Here is a 14,811-nt window from a genome sequence, read left to right on the forward strand (position 1 = left end):
ACAAGGCAACAGGCTATGGCTACCAGGCATTTAGAAAAGTGATTTCAGCAAATCCTCCTTACCTTCTACAAGGAAGATATTTTTATTCTTATTATATATGAAGAGACTGGGACACAGAGAATTTAAATAATATCTTGCAGGTGATAATACAACCAATAAGATAATAAGAATTGGATTTCTGATCCCAGAATTCTCTGACTCTAAAGTTCATTCTGATTTTATAAATAAATATACCATATTTCCCCATGTATAAGACACACCTTAATTTTGAGGCCCAAAATTTGTTTGTTTGTTTGTTTATTTATTTGTCACAGAGACAGAGAGAGACAAAGAGAGGGACAAATAGGAACAGACAGGCAGGAAGGGAGAGAGATGAGAAGCATCAATTCTTTATTGCATCTCCTTAGTCGCCTTAGTTGTTCATTGATTGCGTTCTCATATGTGCCTTGCTGGGGGGAGGAAGGGGGACACAGGACATGACACGACACGCTACTGCAGAGCAAGCAGAGGTGAATTTAATGATGGGTGCACTGGGTACGCACCCTGGGCCCCGACTTCTGAAGGGCCCTGCAAAACTTCAACTTTAGACTTTTTTCTAATGACACCGAGTTTGGTTTCATATGTGCAAATTTTTTTTGTTTTTTTTTTCATATGTGCAATTTTAACATTAATAGCACATAATATTTTTTATTTATTTAAAAATATGGTTAACATGCATTTTTATTTTCCCTCTTTTTTTTAAGGGCCCCAATATTTTCTTCTGTACCGGGGGCCTCAACCGACCTTAATCCGCCTCTGAGAGCGAGTGACCCCTTTCTCGAGCCAGCGACCCTGGGGCTCAAGCCAGAGACCATAGGTCATGTCTGTGACCCCATGCTTAAGCCAGCGATCCCACACTCAAGCTGGTGAGCTGGTGCTCAAGCCAGATGAGCCCGTGCTCAAGTGGTGACCTCAGGGTTTCAAACCTGGGTCCTCTGAGTCTCAGTCCGATGCTCTATCTTTTACACCACCGCCTGGTCAGGCTGGGATCCAAAATTTGAAAAAAAAAATGTATTACATAAAGTTATTGAACTTAAGTTTTATACATCACAAAATTCATGCAACTCCTCATCCTGTCAAAATTCCCATCCATTAGCTTGTCCTCCTCTGTGTCTGATGACGAATCACTGTCTTCAACAATGAGTGCAAAAACAAGCGCAAAAGAGCGAGAAATCGAAGTAAAAAAATCTACAACCACTGTATAAGATGCACTCAGTTTTCAGACTGCAAATTTTTTGGGAAAGGGTGAGTCTTATACATGAGGCAATATGGTGTATAGTAGATCAAATTCCTAAATTTCCTGTTCTCCCAGAGAAGGAAACAGGTTCATAATAAATCCCTTTTATCTAATGATTAAGTAAATACACTGCTCACAAGAATTAGGGGATCAGGGAACGTGCAGATACTGCAGTACTTTCAGTCTTTTGTACAATGCATTTTCACCAATGAAATAAAAGTTGTGTTGCATCTCATTTGCATAATTGAACAACTTTCTCTGACTTGTCGTTTGCTTTGCTGATGTTCTTGTTTAACAAAAAAATTCAAATGTTTCTTTTTTTATCACTTCATATTCATTTTGAAATATCTCCTAATTTTTGTGAGCAATATATATGACCTCTCTGAGGAACTCTTTTTCAGAGAGGATTCCAAGCCAGACTGAACCCTTGCAGAAAACAATTTCAGATTTTCTGTGACATGCCAGATAAGGGCTAGGTTTTCACAACTGTCTAGAAATCTTGGTGGCAAATAACACTGTTAGGTTTAAGAATTTTTACTTTTCAAGCACCATGGTAAGTGATATAACTTTCAACTTTCTATATATTATCATCACCTCTGATAAAAGTAACATAATGATATCTGGAATGGATACTCTCATTCTGGAAATGGGGCAAAAAAAATGCATTACCAAAAATGTGAGTTGGCTACAGGCATGAAATAAATTATTGAAAAGTAGACTGGTGCTGGAATCCAAATTTCCCAATTCCTGGTTCCTCACACTTTCTTTTTAACAGTGAGGTCTCTTTCTAGATCATTTTATGAGTACAGATTGTAACAGAAGGACTTCCTGTTTTGAGAATGTAACTAGTCATAAAATTTAATCATTTAACCAAAACAATAATTGTCTACTATTTGACCTGGAATGTCATTGCTAACATTCAGATTTTTCAGGAATGGAATCATGTCTACATTGGGACTCCATTGTCCAATTTAAATGCTTTTATTTGCTTCAGTGATCTCCCTTCTAATTTTTATGTCCCTATTTACTTCACAAATAATTTTTCCAACAGAGACTTCCAGGCCTGGGGCTTTGGGCTGGAGGTGAAGACCTGTATGAAACACAGAACAGTGGTTGGTAAGCACCAGCTAGGGGTGAGGGAGTTCGGGACCTGCCCCCAGAGCCCCTGCTTTAATAAGCAGCTCAGCTTCTAAGAGCAGTGGCTAGAACAGTGCCGGAGGGGCCCAGATCACAGGGCCCAGATCACATTACGGGTACACAACATTGAAATGGCCGAAATGGGACAGCACCATGGCAACAAAGAAACAAACAAGGGAAAAGAAAACTGACCACCGGCATGAAAGCTATAGAGGGAATGGTGTGGATCAGAATATAGGTGTGGGGATCACATTGCTAAGTTTGATAATTCAGGTAAAAAAAGTAACAGAGATGATCTGGAGAGTTTTATTCTTTTTCTCACCATCATGTGCAGATTTAGAATACTAAAAGAAAAAAAAAAAGGAAGAAGTCTAGAAGAAGATAAGAGAAAATACTATTCTTGGCCTGCTTCCCAGTGTTGTGAGATCTAATAAATATTTGAGAAGGAAGCTTGTGCAGTGTTAGAAAGAAGACATCCATTTTAGAGGCTGCTAAGAAATTAACCTTGAGCATGTGCCCACACATGTGGAGACACAGCCACATGCCACATCTTGGTCAATGTCAGTCTTCTCCAATAGATTATAAGCTCCATGGTGAAGGAGCAAGGACCATGTATATATATACTGTTGGACAGCAGATTCCTGATTCACTGTAAGTCCTCATTATTGAATGAATGAATGAATGAATGAATGAGTCTAGAAATATTCAGGTAATTTTTATTTTTTGTGATAGTGTCTCAATTTTTCTTTTTACAATAAGTATTTGTCATTTTTTTTCAAAATATTAAAAGACTTATTTCAAAGAGAAAAAATAGAATTATATATGATACTTGATATCCAAAGGAGAAACCCTTCTCAACTAGCCCAAACTCTCAGGAAGCCATCAGCACAAAGATGTTCTAGCATATACCATTTCTGAAAAGGAGAGAGAGAGACCACTTGGCTAGAAGTCAGGCTAACAACCCTACCTTTATTTCAAGTGGCCCATTCTTTATTGGAAGGAAGACCTCAATCTGGAATTTTCCACCCTATCTGCCAGAAGGTCCCCCTCAGTTGAACTGTTAGGTCTTCGTGCTAACTCAATGGGAGTTGAATTAATCTGTGTCCTCAGAGAAATAGAATCAGTACAATGTATATAGAGAGAGAGAGAGAGAAAGAGATTTATTATAAAGATTTGGCTCATGTGCTTATGAGGCTGACAAGTCCCAAGATCTGCAGGTTGAGTTAGCAAGCTGGGGACCCAGGAGAGCCAATAGTTTAGTTTCAGTCTGAGTCAAAAGACCTAAGAAGCAGGAGAGCTGACGGTTTAGTTCTAGTGCAAAGGCAGGAAAAAAGCCAGTGTGCCCGTCTGAAGGCTGTCAGGCAGGAAAAATTTCCTTTTACTCATGGGAGGGCCAACCTTTTTGTTCTACTCAGGCTTTCAACTGATCGGATGAGGCCCACTCACATTATGAAGGGCACTTTGCTCTACTCAGTCTACCAATTTACTTTTTCTTTTTGTATTTTTCTGAAGCTGGAAACGGGGAGGCAGTCAGACTCCCGCATGCGCCCGACTGGGATCCCCCCCCCCACATGCCCACCAGGGGGCGATGCTCTGCCCATCCGGGGTGTCGCTCTTTTGTGACCAGAGCCACTCTAGCACCTGAGGCAGAGGCCACAGAGGCATCCTCAGCGCCCGGGCCATCTTTGCTCCAATGGAGCCTTGGCTGCAGGAGGGGAAGAGAGAGACAGAGAGGAAGGAGAGGGGGAGGGGTGGAGAAGCAGATGGACGCTTCTCCTGTGTGCCCTGGCCGGGAATCGAACCCGGGACTCCTGCACGCCGGGCTGACGCTCTACCACTGAGCCAACCGGCCAGGGCCTCAGTCTACCAATTTAAAAGTTAACCTCATGCAAAAACACCCTCATGGATACCCAGAGTAATGTTTGAACAAATATCCTAGCACTCCATTATCCAGTCAAATTAACACATCAAATTAACCATCACAAGAGTCATTTAAAGGCTGGGGCCTCCATTTTTACCCATGCTGCACAGTAAAGGTGATTCAAAGGGCTTGAGAGACTATCTTTTGCCTTTCCCTATATTGCTCAGCATTCCTAATTGTAAGCAACAGAATTCAAATCTGGTTAATTCACATAAAAGTGTATCTGTGGCACGGATATCAAGTCCCTGACAACATGGATACGAGTTGGTGAAACATGATTTAAAGCTAGCAGGCATCCTGGAATCTGGACAGGAGAAGCCAGCTTGCTAGGGCTCCACCATCACCAAACTGTCCATGAGTCTCACCGCTGGACACTGAGGCCACACAGTTGCCAGTGTGAAACCACCACTGCCATGGCTGTGAACTAGATCTCCTCACTTATCTGCCTTCCTTTAAATACATCTTTTAATATTTATTCATTTTAGAGAAGAGAGAGAGAGAGAGAGAGAGAGAGAGAGAGAGAAAGGGGGAGGAGCAGGAAGTATCAACTCCTATATGTGCCTTGACCAGACAAGTGCAGGGTTTTGAACAGGAGACCTCAGTGTTCCAGGTTGATGCTTTATCCACTGCGCCACCACAGGTCAGGCCTCATTTATCTGTCTTTGTCATTCATTCAAAGTTAAAATCCCTGCTGGGAGTGTCTGAATGGCCCAAGCAGGTCATATGTCTTTATCCTGATGCCAGAGGGATGGGGAGGGAAATGTATCTTTCCTTCTGGCCTCCTTAGTAGGAGATGGGGCGCTGCTTTCCATCGATATCACCGCAAGAGGTGATTCCTTACATGTAGGACATAGATGCAGATGCTGGAAAGCCACAAAGTAGCAACTGTACACTGATGTTCTGTTAGAACAAATCTGCTATTCAGGTGATTGGTCAGCATTTATTTAGTGTAAAGTGAACTCAAGACAAACAAACAAATTAATCAACTTGGCACAGGCAATTACCAGCAGAAGCCAGAAGCAATATCTAAGAAAGGGCAGTTTGCTAGCTTGCAGATGGTGTTAGTGTCTGAGTCCCAAGCAGAAATTTTGGATAGAGTTCCTTAATCAATTAGCCTCCTAGAAAGTACTTAGGACACATTGGTTATGCACTTAGTGCGGAGTGTACAAAAGAATAACTCTTGCGAAATAAGTAGGCCTCGGTCTCTAGCCCTGCAAGTGGAGGAACAGCTTGCATACTGTTTTCACTTAGCAGGAGAGACAAAGGAGGAAGCTGTCAGAAGCTGGCTCCCTGCTCCGTCTGGAGTCTGTTTCCTATCACCTCTTGTCCCAGGCCCTGGATCAACACTTGGACCTGAATAAGCTGAGTGTGGATAGAACCAGTAACTATAGACAGTGATCTCTCTCCACAGGAAAGATTCTTCACCTGTTTGAAAACCAAATCCCTTTGAAAATCTGATGCAAGCTTCCCCCAGAAAAATTAATGTCTTCACAAAACACCAAAAATTTTATTAAAAGCTATAGAAATTTGCCAGCTCCCTGAAATTCAAAGGAATTTAAGAAACCCGGATTAAGTATTTATATTCTAATGTTAAGGGAAAGGAAAAATATTATGAATATTTCTTTCTTCCTTTATCTTAGAGTCCAACATAAAACATGGAGAAAAGGCCAGCTTTCTGCAGGGCTCTCTGGAATTGAAACACATTCTACCAGACAGAAGTCCTTGGCGACCAAGTTCACTAACGACTCAGAGGAATTTCCTCTCTGCTTTATCAGTTCTCTGAGATGGTCATTCACTTCTTCATTGTCCTGCAATTTTAAACTGTTTAGGTATTTCAAACTTTTATAAATCTTGGAATATAATGGAATATTAGATTCCATTTACAATTCTGGGAATATAATGCATTTCAGTAGAGTAAACTGGCTGGTCTATAAGAGTAGAAGGTTTGAACCAAATAATTTCCTTTCAAGGCCCACCATTCTCCTTGGGTTCCATACCTCGGAAGCATTCTGGAGTCTATCTCCATGTCCTCGTTCTTAATTCAGCTTCTTAGTAAGCTGTATCAATTCTTCCTTTAGAATGTTTCTAGAATCTGCAACTTAATTTCCACCCCCCACCCCCCCCGTGGCTCTGGTTTAGGCCGCTATAGTCTCATACTCAGACTATTACAATAAACTTTTAACTATCCCCTATCTCCATTTTTATCTTCCTCCAACCCTTAATATACAATATAAAATTAGTCTTCTTTAAAACATCAATTGTATTCAATGGATGCCTCGACCAAAACCTTCTATTTTTCTACTGCCTGCAGATTAAAGTATAACTCTGCAGTCTAACCCTGTGATGGGTTTGTCCTGAGTTAATTTCGTTAACCCAGTCCTATATCTCCCCGATGCTCTTTCCTAAAAGGTTCCAGATTAGGGCTGTTTATCAGAGAAGCGTGCATAGACATTTGGAAGGCAGGAGTGGAGAAGCGGCCATTTTTTATGGCAGAAGTTTAGAAGAGGCCCAGTTGTGTTAACTCACACAGGTCTCTGTGCATCGTCTGACAATTGGTCTGCAGTTTCTCCAGCTCCTTCCAGAAAAACACAGTGCAGCTTCTCAAAGTCCAGAACCGTGTGTATGTGCAGCTCTGACACAGGTGGGCAGCAGCTCTCCCTCAGGCCGCCCACCTATGTTATCAAGACCAGAAGAGGCAAAAGAAAAGAGGAGGGCTCAGCTTGTACTTAGGGGTTTCAGGTTTTCCTTGTGGGTTCCCGTTTGCTCTTGCCCTTCCCTATTTCTATCCACCTTTTTTGTTCCTGACTGCCTGCCTCTGACCTGTGGAGGCCCCAGATCATGACCGATAGAGCCTTGCCTAAAGGGCTCCACCAGCTCCCACATTTCCCTGAGGCCCCCAGAAGCTAGAAGAGGTCCCAGGATCAGGATTTCTCTCTCAGTTGTCAGAAGGAACCAACCCTGCTGGCCCCTTGCGTTTGGACTCCAGCCACCAGAACCGTGAGAGATAAAATTTATGTTGTTTAAGTCACTCAATCTGTGGTCTTTTGTGACAGAAGCCCAGGAAACTGATGTAACCTCCCAGTCATCTTTCCCAATTGGGGCCCCTCCAGATTACTAATGCTCTCCCAGGACCCCATACCCCAACTTTTGGAAAGGAAAAACTGACAATCTTTTAAGGCACCAGACTCTGAATTAGACGCTCTACATTCCTCATCTCATTTAACCCTCATGCAGCCATAGGAGATAACTGTTACTATCCCCACCTTAGAAATGAGCAAATGAAGCCAAAGTTGTGTTAAATACTTGCCCAAGGTGAGTGATGGAGGTGACATTCAAACCCTTGCTCTTGCCAGTATTTCATCCTGCCTCCCTTTTCATTAAATAGCAGATAATTCAAACTTTTAAATCTTCCTGTCCTCTGACTTTTCTCACCTTCTCTACATTTCCCCAAGGAGACCCTCACAGTTTCAAGAAACTGAGAGGCAGGGTATTCACTTCATAAAGCTCAATCTTTTACCCTCTGGGACCTAGTCTCATTATATTTCTCCATCTTATAGAGAGAGACAAGGAAATATCAACTAATTAGATGGATTGGAGAGAATGTCAGGAAGAAATTGAGGGAAAAATACACTAGGATTTACAGGATGTTTTTCAAGTTGCAATTTTATGACTTGGAAGAGGGCATTACATAGAAAGTATGCCAACAAAGTACTGCTTGGGAGGGAATCCTTCAGAGATCTGCTTTAATAAATAAATATATTTTGATATTAACTCTCCAGCCCTGGCTGGTTAGCTCAGTGGTAGAGCATGGCCTGGCATATGGATTTCCCAGGTTTGATTCTCAGTCAGGACACACAGAAGAGGTGACCATCTGCTTCTCCACTCCCTTCCCTCCCCCTCACCTCTCTCTCTCTCTCTCTCTCTCTCTCTCTCTCTCTCTCTCTCCCGCAGCCATGGCTGGATTGATTCGAGCAAGTAGGCCCTGGGCGCTAAGGATGGTTCCATGGCCTCCACCTCAGGCAGTAAAAATAGCTCAGTTGCCCAACGGAGCATTGCCCCAGATGGGCAAAGCATCACCCCATAAGAGGTTGCTGGGTGGATCCCTGTCAGAGCACATATGAGAGACTTTTCTCTCTGCCTCCCCTGCTCTCACTTAATTTGAAAAAAGAAAAAAGAAAAAGAAATTAGCTCCCCATTTTCTATAGTAAATTCCCATGCTGGTATGAAAGTATTGCATTCTTATTTATGAAAAGAATCTCCCTCTATTGTTGTGCTTACCCTGTTCTGGTGATGGTGGTTGCAGAGAACTCAAGGAAGGCCACTGATACAGACCCCACCAGTTAGAGCCAAGGTCAAGGGCAGAGGCAGATGTCATTAGGCCTCCCCCACAGAGGGCTGCAGACCCAGAGAGGGTCAAATGAAGGAGCATGGAGGCCCAGTCACGGGCCAGACTGCAAAGAGGACTTCAGAGAAGGGCTCCTAATCTCATGGAGACTTTGTTGTTAAAACTAAAGAGCCCTTGACTTGATGTCTTGATGTCTTGATAGGCTTGGGCCCAGGTTCCTATAGGTAGTTCTTGACCCTGAACATTTTGGTCTGATTCACACTTTACACTGGATATTCTCTGCATGCTGCCCACCTCCACCCCAAACAGATCCATTCTGTACCCTTCTCCCCCTGCTCTGTGCCCCTGTTCGTAAAACTCTAAGAACTGCCTCGTTGACTCTTACCCTCTGGCTTCCACTCGGGTTTGTAGCATTTGGCATATTTATTGCCCCAGATTCCTTGACACTGGACCAACCTTTGGCAACAACTGCTTTCCTCTACCACAGGCAGAGGCTGCGCTTTGGAAGCCCCATCCCTGCAGCTACGTTCCGGGCCTGCTTCTTTTAGCTGTCTCCCTGGCTTCTCCAGTGGCAGGTCCCTGGTGTAGCTCTCCCGGGGGCTCCTTATCTCTTACTGCTGCCTTTGACTCTGCCTGTGCTTTTGCACGTGACCTCTTCATTAACTCTCAAGTGTACCATCGCTTTTCTGCCAGGACCCTGACAGATTGCTACTGCAGCTCCAGGGTCCAACACTTGGCAAATACTAGGAATTCAATAAAAATGTGTTGGAAAAGAAATAAATTGAAGGTTGGGGAACAGACTTTGCTTCCGCTTTAAGGTATTTCCACTCTCCTTTCGTTCTCCTCCCAGCTCGCCTTTCCCTCCACACCTTTTTTACATTTTTTATTTTTCAGCCTTCGTTTTATGACCTTGCTCCCAGTTGTCTGCAGGAACTAAGAACTGAGGGGACAGTTGCTGAGACAGTTATCTATCACCACCCGGAAGAGAACTAGAATTTGAAACTCGGGACATCCACAGACCCTGAGCAGGTGTTTGGATTCTGCGGGAAATATCTGAGAAAGCTGCGGCACACGTGGTTGGTAAACGGGAGATGCCCATGCATGGAAATCAGCGAACTGATAAATTAGCAGCAGCACGTCCCAGCTGGCATGAACGGGCCACAGCAGAGAACACGCGGGCCGTGGGTGGGATTCTGGATTCACACACACAGCACCACAGAGCGTCTCGCTCGGCATTTTAACATGCTGACAGTTGTGTTGAGTGGCCTTCTTGTTTTCCAGGCCCATAATGAAATGATAAAGGAGAGAGAGGTCAGCTGCCCTGGGCCCTTCTTCAGGCAGGGCCACGATGCTGAACAGTGCAACTGAACAGGGAAAGGCGACTGAGCACGACACCTGCAGTCTCTTCTCAGGGGCCGGACCGTCTCAGGGAGGAACACGCCTCAGCCGGAGCTTCTGCCCTATGGGATCAATACGGGAAAAACAGACAGCTGATGTTTTGAGTATCCATAGAAACTTTGACCTCCATTTCTTTTTATCTTAACCTTTATTTAAACCCATGTAAACATCCTTATATTAAAGCAGAGACATTTTCTGTGGCTTTTAGAAAACAATCTCCGTGAATTCCAATCCTCTCCTGTCTTTTTGGTGTTGTTGCATTTGATATAAGTACTTTCTGAACATTAGGAATACATATTGCAGGCCTTCCAGGTCAACATCCCTGGAGACGGCAAATCAGAGGAGAGAGCTACCTTTGGCCCGTCAGGCCTCTGTGGCAGGAACACTCTGGCAACAGCGGTCCGCTGGGAGAAAGCCACATCTGAATACGAATTCTGGTCCTGCCACTGTTCACTCACTGCGTGACCTCCACCCCTCCCATAGCAGTTCCCACATGACTGCAGCGGGGATAATCCTTATATCCCAGCATTGTTGGAGGATTAAACTAGGCAGCACGTGCCCAGTGCCTAGAATAGTCCCTAGCCTTTAGCAGGCCCTCGGTGGCTGGTGGCTGTGAGCGTTGCTGGCCAAAGGCCTGTCTGCATGCGTTGACCACAAAGACCGTGGGGATGGAGCATGATGAAACGAATCACTTTTGTTTTCCCTGTTCTGACAAAAGAAGTCCCCTGGCTCTCCCTGGGTGTAAAGCAGCCAGAGCAGAATGAGTCCTAAGAGCCCCCTTTGTCCTGACAGAGGCCTCATTTGTCAGACACAAACGCTGTTCTGGCAGACCCGGACGCTGGTGCCACTGTTACAAATCTGTTTGGGTTGGAGTACCACCAGGTCACCGCTGTGACGCGTCCAAGCTACCAGGCGGCCCGAGCCCCGCAATGAATCCATTCACAGCCAACCTGCCCCCGGGCCCTGGTAACCTCGGGCTTTAAATTCTGAGAATCAGCAGTTAATTTTGATGACTTGGCTCCTCTCTGGGTCGAGGGTTCCCGGGGTCCTTGACCTGCCAGCATGTTGGATGACTTCTGGAGAGATTTCCTGGGCTCCAGAGCAACCGTTACCGGCGCTGAAAGTGAAGGGACCTGGCAGGATTCCTTCTCGGTGGCTGCACTGGGAGCCTGGGCATGGTACTCATGGCTGGCAAAGCCACTGCTTTTGCTTTGTAAGTGGTTAGAGAGGAAAAAAAGGGGTGGAAGAGCTTTTAATAGAATTTTATAGAGGAATTCATTATCAACAGTTTCTGAATCTGCTCAGGTGAACCGCACACCTGAAGACAGACAACGGGAAGCTGGCTGCTGGGGCAGGTGTGGAGCCTGACAGCTTACACCTGGGCTCCATCTGGGGGCCACACAGTCATACCTGCTCCTCTCCCTGGTCTCTGAGAGGGGTAAGCGATGACAGGAACAGAGCCGAGAACCTACAGAACTTACTGCAAGTGAACTTCTTTGTATAGATTTTTACATTTTCTATTCTTATTTTTAATTGTGGTGAAATAGTTATATAATTTACCATCTTAACCATTTTCAAGTGTACAGCTCAGTATTTTTCATTGTGGTCTCCAGAAACTCTTTTCATCTTGCTCAGCTGAGATTCTGTACATGCTTAACAGTAAGTCCCCATCCCCCTTTGTCCCCCAGGCCCCGACAAACACCATTTCCTTTCTGTCTCTATGGATTTGACTACTCTAACTACCTCAGATATGTGATCTCATAAAACTATTTGTCTTTTTCTGTGCTTGGCTTATTTCATTTACCAGAATAGTCTTAAGGTTCATCCAAATTGTAGCATGCGTCGGGATTTCTTTCCTTTTTAAGGCTGAATAATATGACAAGTTGTCTGTTTAAATCGCATTTCTATTAAAGATCCTTTGACTATGAGGGAGAGCAAAGTTGGATGAGGGAGACTCTTTTGGGTTTAAAGTTTTCATAAAGCCTAAAGACCCTGCATCTCTTTAGGGATACAGTCTTCTCATCCACATTCGCTATCCATCATCATGTGCTGTCAATCAGGCAATCAGTAAATTTTAATCACTGACCATAGTGACCTTTGTGTCATTTCTAGCCCTCTGAATTGAATTCTGGGGAAGACCAGGAGAGAAGGAGGCCCAGCCACAACACAACTTGGACATTTGTTAGTGGTGAGATCCTGTGTGAGTCATTTCACCACTATGAACATAGTAACTTCACAGTAAAATGAAGATGATATTATTAACTCTCCCTAGGTTGGGTGGGGATTAAGTGAAGAATGTATATTAAGGCCCTGGCCGGCTGGCTCAGTGGTAGAGCGTCGGCCTGGCGTGCGGGGGACCTGGGTTCGATTCCCGGCCAGGGCACATAGGAGAAGCGCCCATTTGCTTCTCCACGCCCCCCTTCCTCTCTGTCTCTCTCTTCCCCTCCCGCAGCCAAGGCTCCACTGGAGCAAAGATGGCCCGGGCGCTGGGGATGACTCCTTGGCTTCTGCCCCAGGCGCTAGAGTGGCTCTGGTCACGGCAGAGCAACGCCCCCTGGTGGGCAGAGCGACGCCCCTGGTGGGCATGCCAGGTGGATCCCGGTCGGGCGCATGCGGGAGTCTGTCTGACTGTCTCTCCCCGTTTCCAGCTTCAGAAAAATACAAAAAAGAAAAAAAAGAAAAAAAAAAGAATGTATATTAAAGCATCAAGTATGGTGCTGGGTAAGTTTTCAACACATGGATAAGTCTTATTACAAAGCAAATTAAAGATGAGATTCTTTCTCTTACCAAACATAGCACCCCAAAAGATCAATGGCTCTTCAACTTCTTTTTGAATCGGGACCTCTGAAAAATCACATACATAATTTGACAGGGAATTCTTGAATCTTATGATGTCCATCCATGGACTTCAGGTACATATACGGGGATTCAGGATCTAGATAACAGAAGAGAAAACATATAAAATGTAGATCATATTTTGCAGCATGAATAAATAAGGAGCAGAGTCTTGTATAACACTAAAGAGAAAGTAACAGAGGGCTGGAAGAGTCAGGTGGATTCAATCCTTCATGGTTATTCAAAAATATCTCAGGAACTTGGCACTTACTTTCATTGTCCTGTGAGTGGTTCACCAGTATTGATTTCTCTCTCACTCACCACCCTTTGAAAGCACTTATCCTCTTGGTAGCTATGCAATGTAAATACTTGCTGGTGTTGGTCTGGTGGCTTGGTTAATTCACTTGCGGGTACAACCTTTATGCACTTTTCCTCATGTTGTATGCTCTGGACAGCCTGTGGGTTGCTGAATGCCTCACCCAGGGCCCCACAGACACAGCTCTTTTGATGAAGTTTTGAGTGCAAAATCACTGTGGCAATTGTTTTAAACTTTCAGCTACAACCATGGTCCCATAAGATGGAGTCGCTTCTCAACTGATTTAAAGTCACTTCACATGTGCCTATGCGGATGCTTGGCATGTGTGGATAATCATCGCCTTGTGCTTCAAGGGGAATTTTTTTTAAATGACTCAGATAGCTCAGCCCTAAAATCCAGCTACCATTCTCTGCCTCCTAGAGTTATCCATCTGACACGGGAACCCAGGAACCATCTCAGTCTCCTGCTTGCCTGCCGCCCTGGACCGTTCTCCAGCCAGACCAAGTCCAGGGCATCCTGTAAGCAGTCACACAAGTGTTTGCTGTCATTTCAAGCCTGCTTCCACTGGCACCATTGCAACTGCTGTTACAGATTCCATTTCTGCACCCTCCTTTCTGTGGCCTGGGGTGAGCATTTTACTAAATTTCAGTATCCTTGTAGTTGCTGTTTCAAGTGTAGCATTAAAGATTTATGTGCTAACAAAAAGCCTCTTGTCTAAGCAGGTAGGGGGAAACATATAGGGAGTCTAATCTTCTAATTGCCTAGGAACTGGCAGGTTCCCTCGCTCTCCAATTAGAGAGCCTTTGATTTAAGTCAAATAGCAAATCTATTAAATCTGATACCTTAGAATGGTTTGAGTAGCCATGCTGTTATAAACTTCTTAAAATGGCAGTAATCTGAAGAATCCAGGGTAAGATAAGAAACAAGTCTACTAACATGGCCAGAACAAATAACTCAACTGGCCCAAAAAATGTTAAGCTTTTCCAAACCCAGAATTATGGAAAAGATAGCATCCATCAGAAAGATTTCTACTCTCTTTCCTCCAATAATCTCAATTCCAGCAAAGCCAATTCTTCTCAGTGGCAAGAAAAATAAGTCGGGCTATATGTTTTGTTTGACTTTTGTTTTTAAAATAGTACTTTCCCCCTAGTTACAAAATATATTCATGCTTCATGCAGAAAGCTTTGAAAACAACACATCAAAGTAAAGGTTACTTAAGATCCCACTTACCAGCAACAACCACTTTAAGCATTCTAATGTCTTCCTTTCTTTTATATTTACATAGCTAGATAAATTTTTTTACAAAAATTACATGCTGATATATACAGGCCTTTTGGTTTGTTGATCTATTTTTTCATTTAGCAACACAATTTATTTCCATACCAAAAGACATTCTTCTTAATATGCTGCCTAATGGCACATACAGTTCCATCATTTGAATGTACTGTAATCCCTTCTATTTAGACATTAAGGGCATTCCAATCTCTTCTGACATAAATGGAGTTTTGATGAATACCTCTATATGAAAATTTTTAACTTCCTCTCTGATTGTTCTTAGGGCAACTTCCCGAAAGTTTACTCTG

General features: G+C 43.8%; 1 long non-coding RNA gene across 2 annotated transcripts in view; it reads right to left on the reverse strand.

The window, feature by feature from the left end:
* LOC136404412 (uncharacterized) overlaps positions 1 to 14,811 on the reverse strand; it is a 142,183-nt gene that overhangs the window by 68,856 nt on the left and 58,516 nt on the right. Inside the window, exons 2-3 of one of the 2 annotated variants that reach the window (XR_010751244.1) lie at positions 12,865 to 13,012; positions 9,411 to 10,139 (exon numbers count right to left, since the gene is read on the reverse strand). This is a non-coding gene — a long non-coding RNA (uncharacterized lncRNA). Of the gene's footprint in view, positions 1 to 9,410; positions 10,140 to 12,864; positions 13,013 to 14,811 lie in introns of those variants that run through there. The other variant, XR_010751243.1, reaches the window with a different exon arrangement.

The sequence above is a fragment of the Saccopteryx leptura genome, chromosome 4 (genome assembly GCF_036850995.1).
Source record: "Saccopteryx leptura isolate mSacLep1 chromosome 4, mSacLep1_pri_phased_curated, whole genome shotgun sequence".
In the NCBI taxonomy this organism is placed as follows: Eukaryota; Metazoa; Chordata; class Mammalia; order Chiroptera; family Emballonuridae; genus Saccopteryx; species Saccopteryx leptura.